The sequence below is a fragment of the Phyllobates terribilis genome, unplaced genomic scaffold (assembly GCF_046119375.1).
Source record: "Phyllobates terribilis strain yellow unplaced genomic scaffold, ASM4611937v1 Scaffold_10__3_contigs__length_209671492, whole genome shotgun sequence".
Taxonomy (NCBI): Eukaryota; Metazoa; Chordata; class Amphibia; order Anura; family Dendrobatidae; genus Phyllobates; species Phyllobates terribilis.
The window spans coordinates 166,542,460-166,568,792 of NW_027362770.1; the positions used below are offsets into that span (position 1 = coordinate 166,542,460).

At 43.0% G+C, this 26,333-nt stretch overlaps 1 protein-coding gene across 1 annotated transcript in view; it reads left to right on the plus strand.

Moving 5' to 3' along the window:
- Nucleotides 1-26,333, plus strand: part of LOC141164065 (uncharacterized) — a 110,728-nt gene that overhangs the window by 53,551 nt on the left and 30,844 nt on the right. The gene's annotated exons all lie outside the window — the stretch shown is intronic.

Genomic DNA, 26,333 nt, shown 5'->3' on the forward strand with positions numbered 1-26,333 from the left:
GTCCTATTTTACTAACATGCTTACATTCCTATAAGCTTAGACAGGTCTTTTTTTTAAGTTCAGTTTTACACCCATGCTTACATTTCTTTAATAGCGGGCTGGTTTTATTTTAAACCCTGTTTTACACCCCTTCTTACATTTATTTAATCGCGGATGGGTTTTATTTTAAGTCGTTTTACACCCATACTTACATTTCTTTGAGTGGGCAGGTTTTCTAAGCCCTGTTTTACCCCCTTTCTTACATTTCTTTACGCATGGGTGGGTCTTATTTTAAGTTCTGTTTTACACCCATGCTTTCATTCTTTTAATAGCAGGCTGGTTTTATTTTAAGCCCTGTTTTACCCCCCTTCTTACATTTCTTTACGCATGGGTGGGTCTTATTTTACGTCCTGTTTTACCCCCTTACTTACATTTCTTTACGCATGGGTGGGTCTTATTTTACGTCCTGTTTTACCCCCTTACTTACATTTCTTTACGCATGGGTGGGTCTTATTTTAAGCCCTGTTTTACCCCCCTTCTTACATTTCTTTACGCATGGGTGGGTCTTATTTTACGTCCTGTTTTACCCCCTTTCTTACATTTCTTTACGCATGGGTGGGTCTTATTTTAAGCCCTGTTTTACCCCCTTACTTACATTTCTTTACGCATGGGTGGGTCTTATTTTACATCCTGTTTTACCCCCTTTCTTACATTTCTTTACGCATGGGTGGGTCTTATTTTAAGCCCTGTTTTACCCCCCTTCTTACATTTCTTTACGCATGGGTGGGTCTTATTTTAAGTCCTGTTTTACACCAATGCTTGTATTTCTTTAAGTGTGGGCAGGTCTTATTTTAAGTTCTGTTTTACACCCATGCTTACACTTTTTTAATAGCGGGCTGGTTTTATTTTAAGCCCTGTTTTACCCCCCTTCTTACATTTCTTTACGCGTGGGCGGCTCTTATTTTAAGTCTTGTTTCACACCCATGCTTACATTTCTTGAAGCATTGGAAAGTGAAATCATGTGTGAACTTGTCACAGTATCACTAGATATTTTATTACTGTTTGAGCATCTTATTCCTCCTACATGATAGAATATTTCATCAGCTACAGATAGAGATTTTGCTTCTAGTTTTCCAAATAGGAAGACATCCAAAATATTTTTTAAATGTCAACCCCTTCCATGTCTAATGTCTAAGTGATTTCCCTGCGTGCTCCTGTTTTTTTTTTAGGTTGACAGCCCAAAAAATGCCCATCTCTGTCTGGGCTCAGTGTGAAACCTAAAAGCAAGGCTATGATGAAAAAAACAGGGAGAAAAACATTGTCAAAATTGCCTTGGTTTCTTGCCTGCAAGGCATAAGGAGATGAATCAATTCCATGAAGAACAGACTGATTTTTTTTTTTGGTAGCACTCTTTTTATAATACTTCAAAGGCTTTGTGCACAGTGATATCGGAGACTGCCGAGGGAACAAAAAATGGTTTATCAAACTCGTTTACTGTGCAAAAGACATGTCAGGTTAATAGTCATGACCTGTCAATGGCCAGGCCGTAGAAAAAAATTCCCGACTATGCATACAAGACCCCTCTAAAGGCACATGGCTGAACCTCTGGCATTTAGTCTGCCAGATGCCACTAAAATAGTTTTATTCTGGATTCTGACTGAAAGGGTCATCCATAGGGCCAGATTAAAAGTTGTAGAGGCCCCTGGTCAAAACATTGTGTAAAGCTCCCTACATATTTTTTGGAAGGAGATGAAAAGAATAAAACTGCCAGAAAAAAATAAAAAAGATCATTATAAATAATAAGATCACATAGTGAACATGATCTGAGGATGGTGGTGGAGTTCCTCTAGGGAGGGAAGTCTTCTAAAACTTCTTGCCACCTAGAAGTAAGGGACTGAGACCAACAATGACTGGTACGCTCTCTGCAAGGGTGCAATAATAGTAATACTATAAAATGTATACCCTTGGCATAAGAAGAGGGAAGACCCTTCTCAGGATTTCTTTATCACCCTTCCTCATGGGCGGAGTGAACTATGGGCTTTTCCTCACAAGATTAGTGAACCCAGGATGAAGGAATCAGCCTCCTTTCCATGCAGAAGAAAATGAACCAAACAATAGTGAACAAAATGAACACCCTTGGCACAAAAAGAGTGAAGACCCTTCTCAGGATTTCGTTATCAACCTTCCTCATGGGCGGAGTAAACTATGGGTTTTTCCTCACAAGATTAGCAAACCAAACAGGATGTACCCCACGTTTTCTAACTTGCAAGAGTAAAAGAATGGGACCAACAAGAACAGTCTCTCTTATCTTCAAGGATCCTATAGTAGCCACATGGCCAGACACTGCAACATCCCTGGCACAATAGGATGTAAGACCCTGCTCAGGATTTATTACCATTCCTCATGGGTGGAGTAATTTATGTGCTTCTCACACAAGATTAGGGAACCAGCCATTTTTTTTTTATGCGGAAGTAAAGAAATTGGGCCAACGCCGACTGGCCTTCTATCTTCATGGGCCCCATAGTAGCCACATAGTCGGACACTATAAAATGAACACCCTCAGTTTTACTCTGTTCAAGATTTCTCCAAGCCCTTCCTCATGGGCGGAGTATAAAAATAGGAAAATAGGTAGCAAATAAAAGTTTTGCCTTCTTGTTGAAAAAAAAGTTCTTATAATGGTGGCATCAACCTGATATAAGGATGACCCTCCCGGATGCCATCTTAAATGACCGGCCTGAGGCTGTTTTAGGTAGACTTTGTGCTACTGATGACCAAAAAACAACTATCTAAACCATGTGTTTATTTTGTTTTATGAGTGACGGAGAATGAATATTTTTTAAAGGAACGGGAAAAGGTTGATTAATCCAAGAGATTGAGTCCTTGGGGGTTGGGATTACGACAGAGGGTAACATATTTTATGACAAGAGTAAATGTTTGGCACAAGAGTGTCGGAAATTGAAAATTTTTTTCCGTAAGCCGTAACACTTCTTTGGTTCTTTTGCTGTTGTATTAATGCGCATCCGGTAGAAAATTACTATTAAAACAAAACCTTATACCATGCTGAAAGGAGTGTTTTATGGTGCCTTTAACACTCCGCTTTCCGATGACTGCTGGCGGAAAGACCCCCCTATATAAATATACACGTATATCCACCCCTTGCGCCCCATCTGGAATCGCAAAATACACGTGTACTGATTTTAGGATAAAAAGCTAGTTAAATTCAGTCCCTGCCACCGAGGACAATAATAATTTATTACGGGAATTTACAATGGTTCCATTGAGTAAATAAATTAAAGTGGATCCGAAAGCCCAAAGAGACGAAACGCGGGCCGAGCCAGAATAAATAAGTCAATTCAATGAGGCATGAGTCACCTCAAGCCTTAGGAGGTCAGTCGTTCTTAGTGATAAACTTGTATATTAGTTTAGCTACCTGAATGGCGGCTATGCTATATATTAATGAGAGGTTAGCCAAAAATTCAGCCAAAAATCACAAGACTAAGGTGCAAAGCTTCATTTAGTAAATATGCTGCTACTTCAACAGAGGTTTCTCAGAAATAGCGCCACTCTTGTCGAAAGGCTGTTTCTGGTATTGCATTCACTGGATTGAGGAGGAGCTGTAATACCTGACACAGCCTATAGCCATGAGCGGTGCTGTTTCTTTTATATTTTTGACCTGCCAAAATTCCATGTTACCAAAGCTTTATCTCGGGTTGGGTCCTAGCCGGTACCGCTTCCTGGCCCTGGAGGTTTCTTGTGTCAGCACAAAACCAGTGATATATATGAAGGGGGCTGGCTGGTTGCTCATTTCAATAACTAAACCAGCCCCCTTCTCTATCTACGCATCAACCATGGCAGAGAAGTGGGCCGGCTGGTGGCTCATTTCAATAGCTAAACCAGCCCCCCTCTATATCTACGCATCAACCATGGCAGAGAAGTGGGCTGGCTGGTGGCTCATTTCAATAGCTAAACCAGCCCCCTTCTCTATGTATCAACTGTGGTAGAGAAGGGGGCTGGCTGGTTGCTTATTTCAATAGCTAAACCAGCTCCCCTCCTCTATCTACGTATCTGCCTTGACAGAGATGGGGGCTGGCTGGTTGCTCATTTCATGAGCTAAACAAACCCCCTTCTTTATCTACCTATCGGCCATGACAGAGAAGTGGGTTGGCTTAGCTATTAAAATGAGTAATCAGCCAGCCCCCTTGTAATAAGAAATGCTTTCCTGGAAGTGCAGCTGCCAGAACCTAGGACCAAGATTGAATTGTGGACATCTGTGGAACAGAGATGATCAAATTGATTTGGTGGACCATGGTTAGTATTCAGTGGCCATCAGATGGGAGCCTAGTGGACCGGCTCCTACCTGCTGGAATCTCCGGCGCCTCTTTTTATTTGTTGGAGCAACGTCATTGTTAAGCCGGGTCTACTCATCAAAAGACGAGCCAGGGGTGCCGGCGCGTAGAGGGTGGTCCACAAGGGTCTTGTTCGAAATATTGATGTGTCTGCTGGACCAGGTTCCTACGAATCGATTGCATCAAAAACACATCTAAGCATAAGTGGACACCCCCTTTAAGGGAATCTGTCAGTAGACTTGATCCTCCTAAGCCGTCTACATGATCATGCAGGTCATAGGAACCTGAATAAAATGTTATCTTGATATCTGGGATACAATATGTTATTCTAGAGAAATCCACATTTTTCTTAATATGTAAATGAGCTGTTAAAGATCTATGGGTCGGACATAAATCTCCCTGAGAATCTGCCTCCAGAGCTTTTTTTTAAATGAAAGGGGGAGTTACCAGTGTGAGACAAGTAGATGAGAAGAGCAGACGGTCAGTCATTTCTTGTCTCACACTGGTAACGCTCCCTGGAGGCAGATTCTCAGGGAGATCTATGTTCCGCCCATAGATCTTAACAGCTCATTTACATATTAAGAAAAAAGTGGATTTCTCGGGTATAAAATATCGGATTGCAGATATCAAGGTATCATTTTACTCAGCTTCCTATAACCCACATGCTCATATAGACGGCTTAGGAGGGTAGATCCTACTGACAGATTCCCTTTAAGCTTTCACTGGAATTCAAGTGAAAGTCAACTGTTGGACACAAATCCAAAATTCTGTCCTGATGAATGCCTTAAGAAATCTTTATAGTAGTCAGGGCCTAATTTTTCTGATGCATTTATAGTTGTTAAGTCCTGATTTTGCTCTGGATTTTTGGAAACACCCTTGCAAATTTAGGCATTAAAGAGGATAAGCTTTAATATAACCCCACCTAAAAGCGGATACTCCCATTTTGGTTTCCAACGGGACTTAATCTTTCATGCTTTAGCAACGAAGAGGTTGTTACATATGAATAGACAAAGAGATAACTGATAAAATTCTGGCTGCCCTCAGCCACCACTAGAGGAAGCTCTCTGTATACGACGTATACATTGAACTCAAAAGCGACGGCAGACTGCAAATAACCATCCTACAGCCTAGAAACCGCTATAATGATGCAGAAGACAATATATATATGGTTAGATGCGGAAAATGTTTTATTTTTAATCCTATTTCGAAGCAATACTATACGTCCGCCTACATAAATAGGGTATACATTCCTTGCGAGTTATAAATTTTGGACGGTACATGCTGTGAACACAATGGGTTCATTCGCTTCCATTTTATTTTATTTCGAGGAAGGGGGGAAAAAAAAATGTTTCCATTATGAAAAAGCCATATGACGCGTTTCACGGACTGAAAAGCCGAGTATTTAAAGAGGATTGGATTGATTTAAGATTATCCCGGCCCCCGGTGTACATTTTTGTATTTTTTAATGGGTGTAAACAATGTGTTTGCAAAGTGCTTGCAATTCTAATTAGTGGGGGGAGGTTTGGTATTATGCGAGACATTCATCGCACCTTATGGGAAACAAGAGGCTTTGTTAGCAATGGCTGAGAAATTATAAAAGGCTTCCCATGCTTCACGCCAAGCACACAGCTCAATTTAGATTTTGGGGGGGTTGGGAGGGTCGGGGGGTTTAACCCCTTTGCTGCTTGTGATTGCCTTCTCTTTAGCAAATGAATTGAAATATAGGGTAATATACTTTGCAGCTGCCCGTCTTGCTATGGGAGCCATTTAACTTTCTTTGTCAATTTTTGCTCATTATTACGACTGTCGGCAGCCAGCTTTCTTAAAGTGCACCTGTCACCTATACACAGTGCAAAGCCTTTTAAATTACAGCAGATTCAGATGCAAAACTCGCACGTGAGAAATGACTGTAGCTTTTATAGACCCTGGGAAAGTGAGGCGGCCGGGGATTGGGGGGGGGGGGGGCACAACGGAGCGAAGATGACCGATTGTAGCCGTAATCTCCAGACGGGATGATCAAGTTGGGGAAAAATGATCTGTTCTTCAAAAAAAATCAATGCCCCTTTCCCCCTTCTTCTATCTTGACTTAATTTGTGGGAGAGCAGGTGACCCCCGTTATATCGGAATATGGTCAAAAATGTAAAGAAAATACCATGTGATTGGTTGGATTTTGCCACCAATATGTTAGCAGCATTCTCGGAGATTGCCAACATTGGTGACTGTTATGGGCTCACTAAGCCATAGGTATGAGTGAGCAGCACGGACCAGAGGCGTTGATACAGCATAGCTGGATAAGTTGAACGGCACAGGCATGTGGATGCAGCATAGTTGGATAAGTCGGACGGCACGGATATGTGGATGCAGCATAGTTGGATAGGTCGGGCGGCATGGATATGTGGATGGAGCTTAGCTGGATAGGTCGGATGGCACGGATATGTGGATGCAGCTTAGTTGGATAGGTCGGGCGGCATGGATATGTGAATGGAGCTTAGCTGGATAGGTCAGATGGCACGGATATGTGGATGCAGCTTAGTTAGATTGATCGGATGGCACGGATATGCGGATGCAGCTTAATTGGATAGATCAGATGGCACGGATATGTGGATGCAGCTTAGTTGGATAGGTTGCACGGCACGAATATGTGGATGCAGAGTAGTTGAATAGGTTGGATGGCACGGATATGTGGATTCAGCTTAGTTGGATAGGTCGGACGGCACGGATATGTGGATGCAGAGTAGTTGAATAGGCTGGATGGCACGGATATGTGGATGCAGCTTAGTTGGATAGGTCGCACGGCACGGATATGTGGATGTAGAATAGTTGGATAGGTCGGACGGCACGGATATGTGGATGGAGAGTAGTTGGATTGATCGGATGGCACGGATATGCGGATGCAGCTTAGTTGGATAGGTTGGACGGCACGGATATGTGGATGCAGCATAGTTGGATTGGTCAGACGGCATGGATATGTGGATGCAGCTTAGTTGGATAAGTCGGACGGCACGGATATGTGGATACAGCTTAGTTGGATAAGTCGGACGGCACGGATATGTGGATGCAGCTTAGTTGGATAAGTCGGATGGCACGGGTATGTGGATGCAGCTTAGTTGGATAGATCAGATGGCACGGATATGTGGATGCAGCTTAGTTGGATAGGTCGAACGGCACGGATATGTGGATGGAGAGTAGTTGGATTGATTGGATGGCACGGATATGCGGATGCAGCTTAGTTGGATAGGTCGGACGGCACGGATATGTGGATGGAGAGTAGTTGGATTGATCGGATGGCACGGATATGCGGATGCAGCTTAGTTGGATAGGTCGGACGGCACGGATATGTGGATGGAGAGTAGTTGGATTGATCGGATGGCATGGATATGCAGATGCAGCTTAGTTGGATAGGTCGGACGGCACAGATATGTGGATGCAGCATAGTTGGATAGGTCGGACGGCACAAATATGTGGATGGAGAGTAGTTGGATTGATCGGATGGCACGGATATGCGGATGCAGCTTAGTTGGATAGGTCGGACGGCACGGATATGTGAATGCAGCTTAGTTGGATAAGTCGGACGGCACGGATATGTGGATGCAGCTTAGTTGGATAGGTCTGACGGCACAAATATGTGGATGGAGAGTAGTTGGATTGATCGGATGGCACGGATATGCAGATGCAGCTTAGTTGGATAGGTCGGACGGCACGGATATGTGGATGCAGCTTAGTTGGATAGGTCGGATGGCACGGATATGTGAATGCAGCTTAGTTGGATAAGTCGGACGGCACGGATATGTGGATGCAGCTTAGTTGGATAAGCCGGACAGCACGAATATGTGGATGCAGCTTAGTTGGATAGGTTGGACAGCACGGATATATGGATGGAGAGTAGTTGGATTGATCAGATGGCACGGATATGCGGATACAGCCTAGTTGGATAGGTCGTACGGCACGGATATGTGGATGGAGAGTAGTTGGATTGATTGGATGGCACGGATATGCGGATGCAGCTTAGTTGGATAGGTCGGACGGCACGGATATGTGGATGCAGCTTAGTTGGATAGGTCGGACGGCATGGATATGTGGATGGACAGTAGTTGGATTGATCGGATGGCACGGATATGCGGACGCAGCTTAGTTGGATAGGTCGGACGGCACGGATATGTGGATGGAGAGTAGTTGGATTGATTGGATGGCACGGATATGCGGATGCAGCTTAGTTGGATAGGTCGGACGGCACGGATATGTGGATGCAGCTTAGTTGGATAAGTCGAACTGCATGGATATGTGGATGGAGAGTAGTTGGATTGATCGGATGGCACGGATATGCGGATGCAGCTTAGTTGGATAGGTCGGACGGCACAGATATGTGGATGCAGCTTAGTTGGATAAGTCGGACGGCACGGATATGTGGATGCAGCTTAGTTGGATAAATCGGACGGCACGGATATGTGGATGCAGCTTAGTTGGATAGGTTGGACGGCATGGATATGTGGATGCAGCTTTGGATAGATTGGACGGCACGGATATGTAGATGCAGCATAGTTGGATAAGTCGGACGGCACGGATATGTGGATGCAGCTTAGTTGGATAGGTCGGACGGCACGGATATGTGGATGCAGCATAGTTGGATAGGTCGGACGGCACGGATATGTGGATGCAGCTTAGTTGGATAGGTCGGACAGCACGGATATGTGGATGCAGCTTAGTTGGATAGGTCGGACGGCACGGATATGTGGATGCAGCTTAGTTGGATAGGTCGGACGGCATGGATATGTGGATGCAGAGTAGTTGAATAAGTCAGACGGCATGGTCATGTGGATTCAGCATAGTTGGATAGGTTGCACAGAGTAGGCATGTGGATGCAGCATAGTTGGATAGGTTGGTTGGCATGGATATGTGGATGCAGCGTAGTTGGACAGGTCCGACGGCACAGGCATATGGATGCAGTGTAGTTGGATAGGTCGGATGGCACGTGCATATGGATGCAACGTAGTTGGATAGGTCGGACGGCACGGGCATGTGGATGCAGTGTAGTTGGATAGGTTTGAAGACATGGGCACATGGGTGTAGAGTAGACTTATAGGTTGAACTACAGGGGCATGTGGATGCAGCATAGTTGGAGAGGTCGGGTAGCACGGGTATACAGATGCTGCTTTGTTGGATAGTACTAAATAGCCAGAGAAAAAATATGCAGGATGGTTGGATAGGTCGGACAGCTTAGGCATGTGGATGCAAAATAGTCGGATAGGTCGGATGGCACAGACATGTGGATGCAGTGTAGTTGGATAGGTCGGACAGCACAGGGATATGGATGCAGCTTAGTTGGTTAGGACTGGATGGCAAGGGGAAGAGATACAGAGTAGTTGGATAAGTCGGACGGCACAGTGTGGATGCAGCGTAGTCGGATAGATCGGACGGCATAATTGGAGAAGTCGAACGGCACGGGTATGTGGATGCAGCATAGTTGGGTTAGGTCAGAATGTTCATGAACAGTAGTTGGATAGTTCAGGCAGCACGAGCATGTCGATGCTGTGTAGTTGGATAGGTCGCACGGCACGGATATGCGGTGGATGCAGCATAGTTGAATAGGTCAGACAGCACAGGCAAGTGGATGTAGAGTAGTTGGATAAGTCAGACAGCACGGACAAGTGGATGCAGCATAGTTGGATAGGTCGCACAGCGTAGGCATGTGGATGTAGTGTAGTTGGACAGGTCGGACAACACGGATATGTGGAGGCAGCGTAGTTGGATAGGTCAGACGGCACAGATATGTGGATGCAGCGTAGTTGGGTAGTTCGGATGGCACGGGCATGTGGATGTGAATGTGCGGAACAGTAGAGTAGTGTAGGTAGACAGGTACCTTGATAGAGCAGAGCCAAGCGTGCGTACTGCACTTTGAAACAGCAGAGTCATGTAGACAAACAGGTACCTTGATGAAGCAGAACCGAGAGTGCAGACAGCACCTTGGGACAGCAGACATGTGTCTGTATGACATCACACTTATTGACGTCTCCAACTGAAGCCAGCGATAGCAGAGCTGGGTTTGTCATGTAGCTAGGCTGAGTGCCGGGACATGGTAGCAGCATTCTCTTACTACCTGAGTACCTTGGAAGGCCTAGGTGGACAATTGGAAAATTAAGGGTATGGGTTGTGAATTGAGACAACTATTAAAGGTCTGTAACAAATTTCCAAAAAATAAGAGTGGTTTTTTTTTGGGTGGTGTCACCTTTAAATCAGTCACAAAATCCATAGCCATCACGTATTAGATCCACCCTAACCTCAACCCAAAGATCGTCTGGATGTTCAAAAACATAATAGAGAGACTTCCTGACAAGCAGGACAGGAAATCAGAACGTCACCCTCCGGCCAAAAACGAAGCAAAACAAAGTGAGCGCGGACAAAAGCTTCACCCGTCTCTTAAAAGGGCTGTTAGCAAACTACCAATTTAAGCCCATACCCGAGAACTTCAGGGGTTAATATAGAAGGGGCCCCATACCCAGAATCAGAAAGGAGCCCTTTATTATAGATTTTGCCACCTTGGACAAAAGAGACTCACATCTGCTTCCCATCCCATGCCGAATCCATCACCATTGAGCCAATTTCCATTAAAAGGTTCTTACCACTGAGTAGTGAAAGGGAAAGGACCATACAAGAGACTATAGGGTCCCATAGTAAAAATGAAATTGCAAATGTGTTTGTTAAAATTTCCAGCGATCAGCTGTGATCTACTAGAACACCTAGCAGTAACTGTTCTCTTTCCCTGCAGCACTTCCGCAGGTGAAATGAAGTATTACACTGCCTATTAAAATCATTGAGTGGTCTGTGTGATATAGGACAGGACAGGTCCTCCAGATAGAAAGACGCTCTATGTAAGAGAAGAGGGATCCTGAACGGAGGACCCCTTTTATAGGGTGTATGGAAATGGGTTTATAATCAACTTCAATTAGAAGAATCATTTTTCAAACTTTCCAAACATTTCAACCCAAAATTCCGTAAGATTTATTCCCAATCCACCAGGAAATGAGCAAAAATACTAAGAACCTCCCTTTTATATGCAAATCGGCAGAAGCTCCACCTCTGCAGATCCAGTAACAAGAAAACCCCTTGATAGAAAAAGACCATTTGAAGAATTTGGGGCAAAAAGAAAAAAAAGTCAATGCCGGAAGACAAAAATGGCTTGAAAGAAAAAAAAGAAAAAACCCCGCAAATGATGATCGACTGCAAAATCCATCAAATCCTTTGACTGTACCAGAACCTCGAGGCAGATGGTTGTGATCCATGATCCCTTTGTGCAGAGAAGGGGCCTATTATTGTCGTAGGGCGCAGTGTAAACTTATCCTTACATTACCTGCACATTATAACGAGCGCTTCCTTAGTAACGTTCCGCCCCGGGCTCGGCTGTTTGCTTATCTCTTTATTGCGACACGGAAAATGTTTTCCATACAAACACAGGACAAGAATAGAAGCAGCAACTGAGCAACAGACTTAACCCCTTCGACCGAAACCTAGCAACTCAGGAGAGGTGGGAATATCACATAAGGTCATCCCCAACTATTGAAATATATCAGGTGTGATAACTTACCCCTATCATGTCACCATTACACTTTTTCTTTAGTATCCCAGGTGGCCTTAATCCTAAAAAATCCTCCTCAGCCGGCTTTTGAAGTAGGTTCTAGCTAGTTCTAGATAGTCCTAGACATGTTCCTAGGTGGCCTTAAATGATAAAATCCTCCTCAACTAACTTTCGAAGTAGGTTCTAGCTAGTTCTAAATGGTCCTCGAAAGGGCTCAAGGTGGTCTTAAATTCTAAAATCCTCCTAAATAGGCTTTTGTTGTAAGTTCTAGGAAGTTCTAGGTGGTACTAGATAGGTTCCTAGGTGGTTTTAAATCTTAAAAATCTGGCTAAATCAATTTTTTTGTAAGTGCTAGGTAGCTCTAAGAGGTCCTAGATAGGTACCCTGGTGGCTTTAGATGCTAAAATCCTTAAGCAGATTTTGTTGTAGATTTGTAGTTCTAAGTGGTACTAGATAGGTTCCTAGGTGGCCTTAAATTCCAAAATCCTCCTCAATTTGCTTATTCTGTAGATTCTTAGTTCTACTTGGTCCTAGATAGGTTCCTAGGTGGCCTTAAATGTTACAATTCTCCTCAATTGGCATTTGCTATAGATTCATAGTTCTAAGTAGTCCTAAATAGGTTCCTAGGTGGTCTTGAATCCTAAAAATCCTCCTCAGCTGGCTTGTGAAGCTGGATCTAGCTATTTCTAGATAGTCCTAGATAGGTTTCAAGGTGGCCTTAAATCCTAAAGTCCTTCTAAACCGGCTTTTACCATAGAGTCTGAGTAGTTCTAACTGGTTCTGTGTAGGTTTCTAGGTGGCCTTAAATCCTAAAGATCTCCTAAACCAGCTTTTGCTATAGGTTCACAGTAGTTCTAAGCAGTTCCAGATAGCTTACTAGGTGGACTTAAATCCTAAAGACCAAATGTGTTGGCCTTAAATGTTAAAATCCTCCTCAACTGGCTTTTGAAGTAGCTTCTAGCAGTTTTAAATGGTTCCAGATCGGGTTCATGGTGGTCTTACAGTAAATCCTAAAATCCTTCTAAATCGGCTTTTGCTATAAGTTTTAAGCAGCTCTAGGTGGTCCTAAATAGGTTCCTAGATAGCCTTAAATCCTCCTCAACCAGCTTTTGAAGTAGGTTCTAGCTAGTTGTATATGGTCCCAGATAGGTTTCAAGGTGGCCTTAAATACTAAAATCCTCCTCAGCCAGCTTTTACCGTAGGTTCTAGGTAGTTCTAGGTGGTCCTGAATAGGTTTTAAGGTGGCCTTACATCATAAAATTCTCTTAAACAGGTGTTTGCCATAAGTTTAAAGTAGCTCTAGGTGGCCCTAAACAGGTTCCTAGATAGCCTTAAATACTAAAATCCTCCTCGACCGGCTTTTGAAGTAGGATCTAGCTACTTCTAGCTGGTCCCAGATAGGTTTCAAGGTGGTCTTAAATATTAAAATCCTCACCAACCAGCTTTTACCATTGAGTCTGGTTAGTTCTAGCTGGTCCTGTATAGGTTTCTACGTGGCCTCAAATACCAAATATCTCCTAAACCAACCTTTGCTATAGGCTCACAGCTGTTCTATGTAGTCCCAGATAGTATTCTAGGTGGACTTAAATCCTAAACACTGTGTTTATAGGTGGTTATAGATAGGTTCCCAAGTGGTCTTTAATCCTAAACTCCTTCTAAACCATTTTTGTCATAGGTTCTAGCTAGTAGCTAGTTCTAGGTCGTCCAAGATAGCTTCCTAGGTGGCCTTTAATCTTAAAATCCTCCTAAACGTGCTTTTGCCATAAGTTTTAGGTTACTCTAGGTGGTTCTATATGGGTTTCTAGGTGGCCTTAAATCCTAAAATCTTCCTACACCGGCTTTTGCCGTAGGTTCTACCTAGTTCCAGGTGATCCTAGATAGGTTCTTAGGAAGCCTTTAGTCTTTAAATCTTCCTAAACTGGCTTTTGCCATAAGTTTTAGGTTACTCTAGGTGGTTCTATATGGGTTTCTAGGTGGCCTTAAATCCTAAAATCTTCCTACACCGGCTTTTGCCACAGGTTCTACCTAGTTCTTGGTGATCCTAGATAGGTTCTTAGGTGGCTTTAAAAAATGGACTTGGCCCTGTTGATGTTATCGATTGATTTTTTTCCACGATCAAGACCTCAGACTTGGTAAATGTTGGCATAATTCCTAAATAGGCATAGTTCAGGCTTTTCTTGCTTCTGTATATAAGTAAATAATCCTGTAATTTACAACAAAAATTCGGATTACTTGGGCTGATCTGCTTTCCCAGTGAATTTCTACTATTCTGCTCCCTGTCTTTGGTTCACAAAGGCATTTCTGTTTGTTTTACCACTGATGATGTGCCAGAAAGCCACAAGTAGATGAGAAACTAGGTGACCGAGTGGTACACAGCTCGCAGCAGCCAAGGGGGTTCTATATTTTGCTATGGTGTCCGCCTTAGTGTCTCACAGTGCTTTATTATCTAAGGGGAGGAGTCTAAAACAAGTCTGTGTGACATGGTGAGGCAGTGTATTGTATATCAAATATAATTCCTATGACAGCTATTTATTAACTCTGATACTGTGTCGTTCCCAGTGCCTTAGTGCCTTTCGGTGCTTTGTTATCTAAGGGGAGGGATCAAAAATAAATCTGTGTAACATGGAGAAGAAGTGTATTGTATAGCAGCTAAGGTTCCTGTTACGGCTATTTATTTTCTCTGACACTTTGCTGTTTTTAGTATCTCAGCGCTTTGTTGGTTAAAGGAAGGAGTCAAAAACAAGTCTGTGTAACATAATGAAGCAGTGTATTGTACAGTAAATAAAGTTCTGGTTACATCCATTGATAAACACTAAATATGCGCCATTCTCATTGCATCAGTGGCTCTCAGTGCTTTGTTGTTTATGGGTAGGAGACTAAAACAAGTCTTTGTAAACATGGTGAGGTAGTATACTGTATAGTAAAAAAAAGATTCCTATCATACGTGGATTCTTTACACAAATTGTAGGAGACTAAAACAAGTCTGTGTAATATGGAAAGGCAGTGTGTTGTATAGCAGCTATCACTACTGTTACAGTTATTCATTATGTCACTGTGCTGCTCTTAATGTGTCAGTGCTTTTAAGGGCTTTATTGGCTAAAGGGAGGAGTCTAAAACAAGTCTGTGTAACATAATGAAGCAGTGTATGGTACAGCAAATACAGTTCCCGTGAGAGCTATTCAGAAACTCTAAATCTGCCCCGTTCTCATTGCCTCAGCGCTTTGTTGTTTATGGGTAGGAGACCAAAACAAGTCTTTGTAACATGGTGAGGTAGTATACTGTATAGTAAAAAAAAAAAAAACTATAAATAATTGTACCTACCGATGAACGTGGGTTAGTTTTACAAGGGACCAATATAGAAAGTCTGAGTGCAAGGACTTGGGTTGGCCATTGCTGTGAACCATGAGTGCACGCATTTCTGCACTTCCCTAGAAAGTAGAAGATTTATGCTAAAATATGCTAATGACCTTACAAGACAACATATGTACTCGTGGGGGTGTTGAAGGTTTGTAAAAGGGACTCATTGTGTCTCATTGTGCTCGGCGTTATTGAGTTGCTTCGCTCTTATGAACATTGACTGCGCCTTCTGTTGGCGCCAGGTAGTCACTTGTAAAAAAAAACAAAAAAAAACGTAAAAATTATATAAAAAATGATTTGCTAGTTTTTAGCTATTATCCAAATGTACTGGTCAATCTGTATGGAAGCCCTGTTCTGTCAACAAGCTAATTACTGTGGAATTTTTTCGAGTTTTTGTTCGCAGCTTTTTACAGGTGAAACAATGTATAAAAACCATAGGATAATAACGATTAGCTAAAATGGTAATACTGCTTTAAACGATAGTCATGTACTTTCTGCAGCATAGGCAGCAAACCACAACCGAAGCTGTCACCAAGAATTATAACCTGCTGGATTATTGCCCACATTTTCTTTGTCACATGAACTGTTTGAGATTGTCAAATGAGAAAAATTAATATATAGTCCTCGCCTTTCCGTCCCGTGACAATCCAAGACCTTCATATGACCAGGATGAATTTTTATTCACAGCAAGTAAGCAATGAAATGAAAGCTGGAAGGCACCGATATAGAAAAAAATATATATATATAAAAAAATAAGTTTTCATTATATAAAGGAAAATGATTATAAGCTAAAACCGGAATATTGCTGTAAGCGAGTCATGTACTTTCTGCAGCATGGGCAGGACTTTAATAATTCACAACTGCAAGTGTCACCAAAAACACTACCTTGTTGGACACAAAATATATCGAAAATGTTTAACTTTTCTTTATACAAATGAGAATGATTATCCGCTAAAACCATACCATTGCCTTAAGGGATAGTCATGTACTTTCTGCAGCACGGGCAACAGTTAAACCCAGAACCACGACTGCCATCAAAAACTCCTGCCTTCAAGATGGGGGCTGCATTTTTTGGGGGTCTCATACCGTGTTTGAAACTTACTGTCAAATGAGGACTTTCTGTCCTGTCCCAAGTGGAGACCATTGCTTGACTCAAAAAGGTTTTTATTCACTGCAAATAAGCGAGGAAATAGCAGCAAGCGGTGATCTTAAAAGCTATGAGGAATTGATACAGGAAATATATTGAAAACATTTACCTTTTCTTTATACAAATGATAATGATCATGCATGAAAACCATACTGCTACCTTAATAGTCATGTACTTTCTGCAGCATGGGCAACTGTAACCCACAACAGTGACTGCAATCAAAATACTCCTGCCTACAAGATTTAATCTGCATTTTTTGGGGGGGTCACATAATGTGTTTGAGATTTACTGTCAAATGAGAAAAATCGACTTGTAGCCCTAGCCTATCTGACCTGTCCCAAATGGAGACCTTCACTTGACCCATGAAATGTATTCACTGCAAGTAAGCAAGGAAATGACAGCAAGCAGAGATCTTAAAAGAGATATATCGAAAATGTGTAACGTTTCTTTATACAAACGGTATAGATGATGCGCTAAAACCATACTATTAACTTAATGGATAGTCATGTACTTTCTGCAGCATGGGCAACAGTTTTGCTCACAACTGCGATCATCATCAAAAATTCCTGCCTACGTGATTTTTGTGGGTTCACATGATGTGTTTGAGACTTTACTGTCAAATGAGAAAAATCGACTTGTAGCCCTAGCCTATCTGTCCTGTCCCAAACGGAGACCTTCACTTGACCATAAGTTGATATTTCTTCACTGCAAGTAAGCAAGGACACGACAGCAAGCGGAGATCTTAAAAGAGATATATCGAAAATGTTTCTTTATACAAACAATAATGATTATCCACTACAACCATACTATTACCTTAAGGGATAGTCATGTACTTTCTGCAGCACGGGCAACAGTTTAACTCGCAACTGCGACCGTCATCAAAAGCTCCTGCCCCAAAATAAGTATATTGAAAACGTTTAACTTTTATTGATACAAAATATAATGATTATGAGCTAAAATACAGAATTTCCGATTTTAAGCGGCAGTCAAGTACTTTCTGCAGCATGGGCAGAACTTTAATGAAGTGTATCCCTGGACCCGCTATAGACTGTAATAAGACGAGCGGTTTCTGTTCAGATATTCCCAGCTAAAGCCTGGAGCGGGGTCCGCAGCTATTCATTAACTCTGACTCTGTGCCATTCTCAGTGCCTCTTGCAGCCACACCAGGGGTTGTTTAAGGACAAAGGGGATTTGCATAGTTTCTGCTGTGACTGCTGAACAGCAGATATAAACATGTTCTTCCGTAACCAGTATAAATAGGTTGTTTGTCCCTTTTCGACAGAGATCTCTCGATAACCTTTGCTACAGCGGTGCACCGGGGCTGAAATATAGGCTTTTTATTTACATGCAAAACCGGAGAGACTTTATCTTGTATGAAAATAAGAACTTTCTTTGCAGTTTCTAGTAGCCCCAGAGACCCGATTTCCTCCCGCTACAAACCCAGTGACCTTAAAAAATAACAGGCGCCAACATAAACTCGGGGGACTTATTTTGATTGTTTCACATGCCGTAAATGCTAATTAATACAAACAATGAGGTAGGAATCCGTAATATAGGATTGTAGCCCCCCGTTGAGCTTAGAAGACGCAAAGTCATAGGTATCAGCTGCCCTTATAGGGGATTAAAGGGCTGTTCACTTTCTTCCCCAAAAAATAACGGCACTGTCCAATGATTGATTGCACATGGAATTAACAATCCTATTGAAGTAAGGTTGAGCTGCAATACCACATACAACCTAGGCGTGGCGCTGTTTTTGTGTAAGGAAGCAGCCATGATTTTTTTTTTTAATCCTTGGATCAGGGGAATTAGTATCAAATCCTATCGTTCCAGTGGGCTAAATTCACATGGAACTTTTTTGGAGACGGAAAAAATCTGATGGGTTTTTCATGCGGAATCAAATTTAGAAAACGTCCCTTTTTTGGGGGGGACGCATAGGCTTTTTTATGTGAAGCATTTCTTGAAGAGTTCTTTTGTTGTAGGGTCAAGTTTGGAGTGGATTCCACGAGGAATGGAGGTGGAAATAATCTGATGGATTTTTTCAAGAGGAATAAAATTCAGAAAACGTCCCTTTTTTGGGGGGGATGCATAGGCTTTTTTTAACGTGAAACATTTTTTGAAGTGGTTTTGAAGAGTTTTTTTGCTGTAGCCTTTTGACTTGACAGTGTCAGTACCACATATAACCTAAGGACAGGTGTGGCGCTATTTTTGTAAGCAAGCGGCCATAATGTTTTTTTAATCCATAGATCAGGGAAATTAGTATGAAATCCTACCGTTCCAGTGGGCTAAGTTTACATGGAACTTTTTTGAAAAAATCTGATGGGTTTTTCATGCGGAATCAAATGTAGAAAACGTCCCTTTTTTGGGGGGGACGCATAGGCTTTTTTATGTGAAGCATTTCTTGAAGAGTTCTTTTGCTGTAGGGTCAAGTTTGGAGTGGATTCCACGAGGAAACGTCACTTCTATTTTTTTTTTTTTACCTCTGTAACGTTTTCAAAATTATCATCATCATCAAAAAAAAAAAAAAATTCTCCCAAAAAAACTCACCTTAAAAAAAAAAAGCTCTGTGTGAACTTAGCCCTAAGAAAGGATCAGAACGGGGCATCGTTCACATTTTTATTTTTGTTAATCCCCCGGCTCTTTCTAAGCCAACTGTCTCCCCTCGAAAAACACAAAAGGGACAGAGTGACATTTTGACGTCTTTGTATGAACTGAAAAGCGACTGTACCCAGCATTCAGTGCAGTCCCCCTCCGCGCGCAGTACATCACTTCTTGTTTTTACTTGCATGACACTGATGGAGAGATGGCAACTCTTATATATCCTGTTCAGATGTCACAAGTCTGAAACCACAAGTACTTGTGTGCAAAGTCCTTCAGATAAGTGGATTTTTTAAATTCTCATCCCCCCACTTAATTTTTTTTTTTTAGAAAGCTGGTAAAAAAAATTAACCTTTTCGTGCAAAATTAAAGGTTTTTTTTTTATGATTTTCTTTTCGGGTGGGTGGCGGTCCGATGCTAGGAACCCCCAGCGATCAACTGCTTGCAACTCCGGAGGCAGCTGGATTTAAATGGTGTTCGAAACCGGTACAGAACAGCGCCATACGCTGTATAGTGGCCATTTTCGGTACTGCACTAGACAGTGAATGGCGCTGTACTTTTGCGACTTCATGCACCGTTTACATCTGGAGTTGCAAACAGCTGCTGATCCGTAGGGCTGCCAAATGTTGGACCTCTGCCAATTTGATAGGATAGGTTATCAATATCTTAACCATGGAAAACCCCTTTAAGCATGGTTTTTCTCTATCAGAATTTGATTATTTACCTATTTATCGGCAATTTCTGCACTCTCTCAGGATGGGGAGGGTGAGAAGTCCTCTTCAAAGAGGCTGTCCACTTTAGAAAATCTATTTTCATAAGGGATTCTGCTATTAATGACTTATCCTAAGTATAAGCCAACAATATAAAAGTAAGGGACAGCCCCTTTAATAGAGAGGGTTCCTCTTTTTAGGATCCTCATTTGTTGGACAGAGAGAAGAGTGTTTACAAATAGCGTCTCTCGCTCGGGAGGGCCTGTTCTGTCCTGCATAACACAGACAGTCCAATTATTTGGATGGGCACGGTGTAATACCTCAGTTTCCCTGCGGGGGCACTGTGGGAAACTTGAAAACTCAATGATAGATGTCCCCAAAGAATATAGCTGAGGAGGTCCCGGTGGGGGAGCACTTTGTAATCTGCTCATTGGCAGATGACCCTACGAACTGGGATTGTCCAAGAAGCAAAACCCCTTTAAAAATTAGGAGTCCAGTTATAGAACTTGGCACAAAAAATTCATCTGCCTCAACAGTGCCATGGTGGAGATCCCCTGCAAAACTCTTCTAAGTCACAAGTAACACTTTTTTTCTCGCCCAGATGCAAAATAGGCTAACCCTCAAGGCCAGGAGATCCCAGTAGGGTGAAAGACAAATAGCCACCCCTCGGTGAACTGTCTGCTTTGGTGCATACATAGATCACTGGCTGAAGTTCTAAGTTTAGGATAGCCTTCTAGATTGGCGTGTCACGCAAGGTGAGGGAAGGAATAAGTGTACAACGACAGGAAGAGGAGGAAGGAAGACCAACAACTAGGGAAAGGGGGAGTGGAGACCCCTAGGCAGATCTAATATCACCCTGACTGCCCTATCATCCCTATATTGGTTCTGCACCAATTGCCGAGCAGGAACCTAAGCCCTGAATGTCCCTAATTCTAGGTCCTGGATAGGGAGGGGCACTAGTCAGGCCCCACTGCAAACTAAATACAGCAAGGTAAACAAACAAAGGGGATACACTTAGCTTGAGCAGACACCAGAGAGAACACCAACTGTCCTCCAAGGGCATCAAAGACGAGACTAGCCGACTGGCTGTACTCCAAGTCTGCATAGAGGTACATAGAACTATCACCGGTGACTCTCAGGATACACTGAGGGTTTTTAACTACCAAGCAAGGGTGTGTCAATCAGCAGCAGAAGGTGGAGGTCGCTGCTGGGTCCTAAAGTAAGAAGGATGTAGCTATACCACAGAGATGAGAGGATCAAGAAGGCGTCTGCAATGCCAAGCGCAGTGACCTTCTACAGCCAGCTCCAGAGCGACTGGTTGTCACACCTGACACACCCTTGACACAGGGGTTGAATCACTAAAAGTTGGGGTAGGTGTTGCACGGGGTTAAGGAAACTTAGAGCCAAAAACACCGCCTCCCTAGACCATCAGTAGGGAAGTATCACAAGAACATCATTAAAAATTCTATGCCGGTCAACTGTGAGGAATGAAGTGGTGAGCGTTATTGAAGGTGGAAATCCTCAAAGCACGGCCTGTTGGGGTTGCCTCGATTAGGACTGATCTATAGTATTATCTATCACATTTGAGCTAATCAATAAAGAGCTGATTATGACCAAAAAGCTAAAACTTTTTTTTTCCAAACAGCGCCCCTCATGTTTCTAGGTTGTGTCTGGTATTACAGCCCTGTCCCAACCACTTTATAGGAGTTGACCAATGGATAAGAAATATTTTTCAAAGTTCTCAGGCTGTAATAACCAGACAGTCTACTACATAACGTGTCCTTCATTGGCTTCTTACGTTACAGAAAAGATTCACATCATAAAGATTATGTTATAACTTCTCCTTAAAGGGGTCTTGTATTTTGCCATTAATATGTATTTTTTTTTACCTGGTGTAAACGCCGCTGTTCTCCTGAATCCGGTGATGTTTTTCTTTTGTTCCTGCGCCTCTCTGTTCCTGAGATATGACTAATCTAGTCTTCTTAGCTAAACAGGTGTGATCCTTAATTCTCTCTGGGCGTCTTCTTGAACATTACGCCCACTTGGCTAACAAGACTAGATTTATATTCAGGGAAGAAAGGGCCATATCTCAGGAACCGAGAGGCGCAGGAAGGAAAGGAAAACATCGCCGGATTCAGGAGAACAGCGGCATTTACACCGGATGAAAATCAAAATGATATAGTTATGTCAAGTTGACAGATTCTCTGTAAGGCCAGGGCGGTATGGCGGTATTATACTTTGCGATTGTTGTACTTTTCAATCATGTTACATAGCAGTGTGATATGGCATAATATTCATCTAATGGGGTAGGTGTTGCATGACAAAGCAAGTCATGATCACGTGATTTCAGGTCTGAACACCGCCCACCTAGTATCAGCAAAAATAATGCAAATTACGTGTCCGAAAGAAAGTCATGTTTTAAATTTGAAACATAGACTGCATGGGATTGCCTATAAGGGGTTAATCTTTTTACTGACACCCGGTATGTTTAGGACTATGTAATGGAAATAACCCAGGTGCACCGCAAATGTTCAGCCATTCTTTATGAGAAAAAAAGAAAAGAAAACGCCTCTAGGTACAGCAACCTGGCCTCTAGAGGAGTATCACACAGTCTGTTAACCTCGTTCTGCACCCCGCTTCTACATCACGGGGACCCCCAGAAAGTTATGTATCCGTACAAATATACTCTCAGCAAATCTATCTATATACAATGAGGTGGACGAATGCCTTATTGTCATATGGTTCACATTACCCTGTCATAAATATATATATATATATATATATATATATACATATATATATATATATATACACACATATAGACACATATATATATATATATATATTTATATATGTGACGCGCCCCCTGGGCCAGTGCTGTTTGGGGATTACCCGGAGCCGGATCTGATGGGGGTTGTAGTCTCCGAGTGGCGGCGACCCGGTCCGTGCCCAGGGTGTCAAACTCAGTGTGTGGCAGTCTTTACAGATGTTATTAGTTGTTCTTAGTGTCGACTACGCCACCCGTTGATTTGCGGTCAAAAGGCCGCCGCTGCAGCAGGGTCCGCTGAGGCTGGTGGTATATGTGCAGCTCTGGTAGTATAACCCCCAACGGGAGGGGTATAGCCTCAGGGGGTCAGGTGTAGAGGATGGTGGTAGTGGTGGTGCAGTGTGGATGGTAAGAAGACTCAGAGTCGGGCTGTGCAGTTCAGGGTCTTTACTTACTGCTGTTCTGTTGGTCACTCTGGCCTTGAGTGACCGCCCGAGCCGTGCTGCGTCCACCAGGTCCTGGACTCGGCCAAACCCCAAGCAATTTTGGAGCGTGGTCCTGAGCTCCCTTTCTGACTGTCCTCTCTACTGGCCGTTCCCACCAGGGGTCCACTTATGTCCGGCTCCCTCGGGTCTCCTGTTGGGTGAACCTTCTTTGGCTTCCCTGACCCTATGCTCGGTGTGCCTTCTTAGTGGACTTGGTGAGCGGCTGCTCCACATGTAATGTCGCAGCCTCCGGTTCTTAGTTGAGGGTAGTTTCTCTCCTCTACTAATTTGGGATCCGGTTCCCTTGCGTGCCAACCCTTTACCCTTCTGGTTGTATACTGGGTTCTTGGGGTTCCTTCTTCTCCCCCTCTGGGTCCTTCTCTTCTCCTCTCTCTCTTCTCTCTGCAGGCGCTCCTGGACCTCTCTCAGGACTGACTGACCCTCTACAGAAGACTGACCCTGATCTAAGATGGTGCCCACCTTATATACTCCCTCTATGTGTGAGCTCAGGTGACCAGCACCCAATGAGCTCCTAGCCTTACCCAGACTGCTCCCCCTATCTGCCCCTACACTACTGGGATGTTCCACCCCCCTCCCACTCCAGCCAGGGACAGACACTGTCGTACCTGCACATATACTGGTGGGAGTACCGTCGGTCTGTCCCCCGGAAATGGGATGTATGTAGTGTATGCAGCTATCTAAGCTCAGTCCCACACTCCATCCTTACCCGGGAGTGGAATACCACACCTCTGGCTTGAGGTGTAATACCCCTGTAGCAGCCGAGTCCTCAGGGTGCTACATATGTATGTTAATGTACAGTACAGACCAAAAGTTTGGACACACCTTCTCATTTAAAGATTTTTCTGTATTTTCATGACTATGAAAATTGTACATTCACACTGAAGGCATCAAAACTATGAATTAACACATGTGGAATTATATACTTAACAAAAAAGTGTGAAACAACTGAAAATATGTCTTATATTCTAGGTTCTTCAAAGTAGCCACCTTTTGCTTTGATGACTGCTTTGCACACTCTTGGCATTCTCTTGATGAGCTTCAAGAGGTAGTCACCGGAAATGGTTTTCACTTCACAGGTGTGCCCTGTCAGGTTTAATAAGTGGGATTTCCTGCCTTTAAGAAATGAAGGTCAGTCAGTGCGAAAAATTGTGAAAACTTTGAAAGTGTCCCCAAGTGCAGTTGCAAAAACCATCAAGCGCTACAAAGAAACTGGCTCACATGAGGACCGCCCCAGGAAAGGAAGACCAAGAGTCACCTCTGCTTCTGAGGATAAGTTTATCCGAGTCACCAGCCTCAGAAATCGCAGGTTAACAGCAGCTCAGATTAGAGACCAGGTCAATGCCACACAGAGTTCTAGCAGCAGACACATCTCTACAACAACTGTTAAGAGGAGACTTTGTGCAGCAGGCCGTCATGGTAAAATAGCTGCTAGGAAACCACTGCTAAGGACAGGCAACAAGCAGAAGAGACTTGTTTGGGCTAACGAACACAAGGAATGGACATTAGACCAGTGGAAATCTGTGCTTTGGTCTGAGTCCAAATTTGAGATCTTTGGTTCCAACCACCGTGTCTTTGTGCGACGCAGAAAAGGTGAACGGATGGACTCTACATGCCTGGTTCCCACCGTGAAGCATGGAGGAGGAGGTGTGATGGTGTGGGGGTGCTTTGCTGGTGACACTGTTGGGATTTATTCAAAATTGAAGGCATACTGAACCAGCATGGCTACCACAGCATCTTGCAGCGGCATGCTATTCCATCCGGTTTGCGTTTAGTTGGACCATCATTTATTTTTCAACAGGACAATGACCCCAAACACACCTCCAGGCTGTGTAAGGGCTATTTGACCAAGAGGGAGAGTGATGGGGTGCTACGCCAGATGACCTGGCCTCCACAGTCACCTGACCTGAACCCAATCGAGATGGTTTGGGGTGAGCTGGACCGCAGAGTGAAGGCAAAAGGGCCAACAAGTGGTAAGCATCTCTGGGAACTCCTTCAAGATTGTTGGAAGACCATTTCCGGTGACTACCTCTTGAAGCTCATCAAGAGAATGCCAAGAGTGTGCAAAGCAGTCATCAAAGCAAAAGGTGGCTACTTTGAAGAACCTAGAATATAAGACATATTTTCAGTTGTTTCACACTTTTTTGTTAAGTATATAATTCCACATGTGTTAATTCATAGTTTTGATGCCTTCAGTGTGAATGTACAATATTCATAGTCATGAAAATACAGAAAAATCTTTAAATGAGAAGATGTGTCCAAACTTTTGGTCTGTACTGTATATATATATATGTGTTTGCCTCCCCACAGTTCCTTTTTTTTGTGGGACTATTCTACCTACAGAGGCAGGACTTTGAATAAAAGGGTGGTTTTATATTGTTTTATAGCATTGCCTGGTGCAACAAAGCCGATGCTCCAAGATGACCTTCCATTTGCCATGAATATGTCTTTTTTTTTTTGTAGCTGCTGTAGATGCCGCTGTTCTCCTGAATCCGGCGATGTTTTTCTTTTGTTCCTGCGCCTCTCCGTTCCTGAGATATGGCTTCCTCTTCCCTGTATGTAATTCTGATCTTGCTAGCCAAGTGGGCGTGGTTCTTAACTTCTCTACAGAACTCTTTTTTGAGAACTACACCCCCTTGACTAAAAAGACTAGATTTATATACAAGAAAGAAGGGGCCATATCTCAGGAACGGAGAGGAGCAGGAAGAAAAGAAAAACATCGCCGGATTCAGGAGAACAGCGGCATTTACAGCAGGTGAACAAAACCTTATTTATGGCAGAGACATATATTATAAAAATGCACACCTCCCTTTTTTCATTGAATTTTCCTACCAACAGAGCTGAGACTTTGAATAAAGTAGTGTTTTTCTTGGCATTCCCTAATAGAAGAAAGCTAAGGGTCAAAAAGTACCATTCTTTTTACCTGGTGTAAATGCCGCTGTTCTCCTGAATCCGGCGATGTTTTTCTTTTGTTCCTGCTCCTCTCCGTTCCTGAGATATGGCCCGTTCTTCCTTTTATGTAATTCTGTTAGCTAAGTGGGTGTGGTCATCAACTGTTCTCTAGGGGAGTGTCTTCTTGAGGACCACACCCAATTGGAAAACAAGGCTAATATTATACTCCAGGAAGAAAGGGCCATATCTCAGGAACGGAGAGGCGCAGGAACAAAAGAAAAACATCGCCGGATTCAGGAGAACAGCGGCATTTACACCAGGTAAAAATATTTACACATACATATATATATATATTCATGGCAAAACTGTTTTAGCTGCTTTTGACACAAATAAGAGATTGTGAGTGATCTATGAATCCCTATGTCATGCAGTAGGCAATAACAGGTACTGGTCCTTCCATGCGGAGA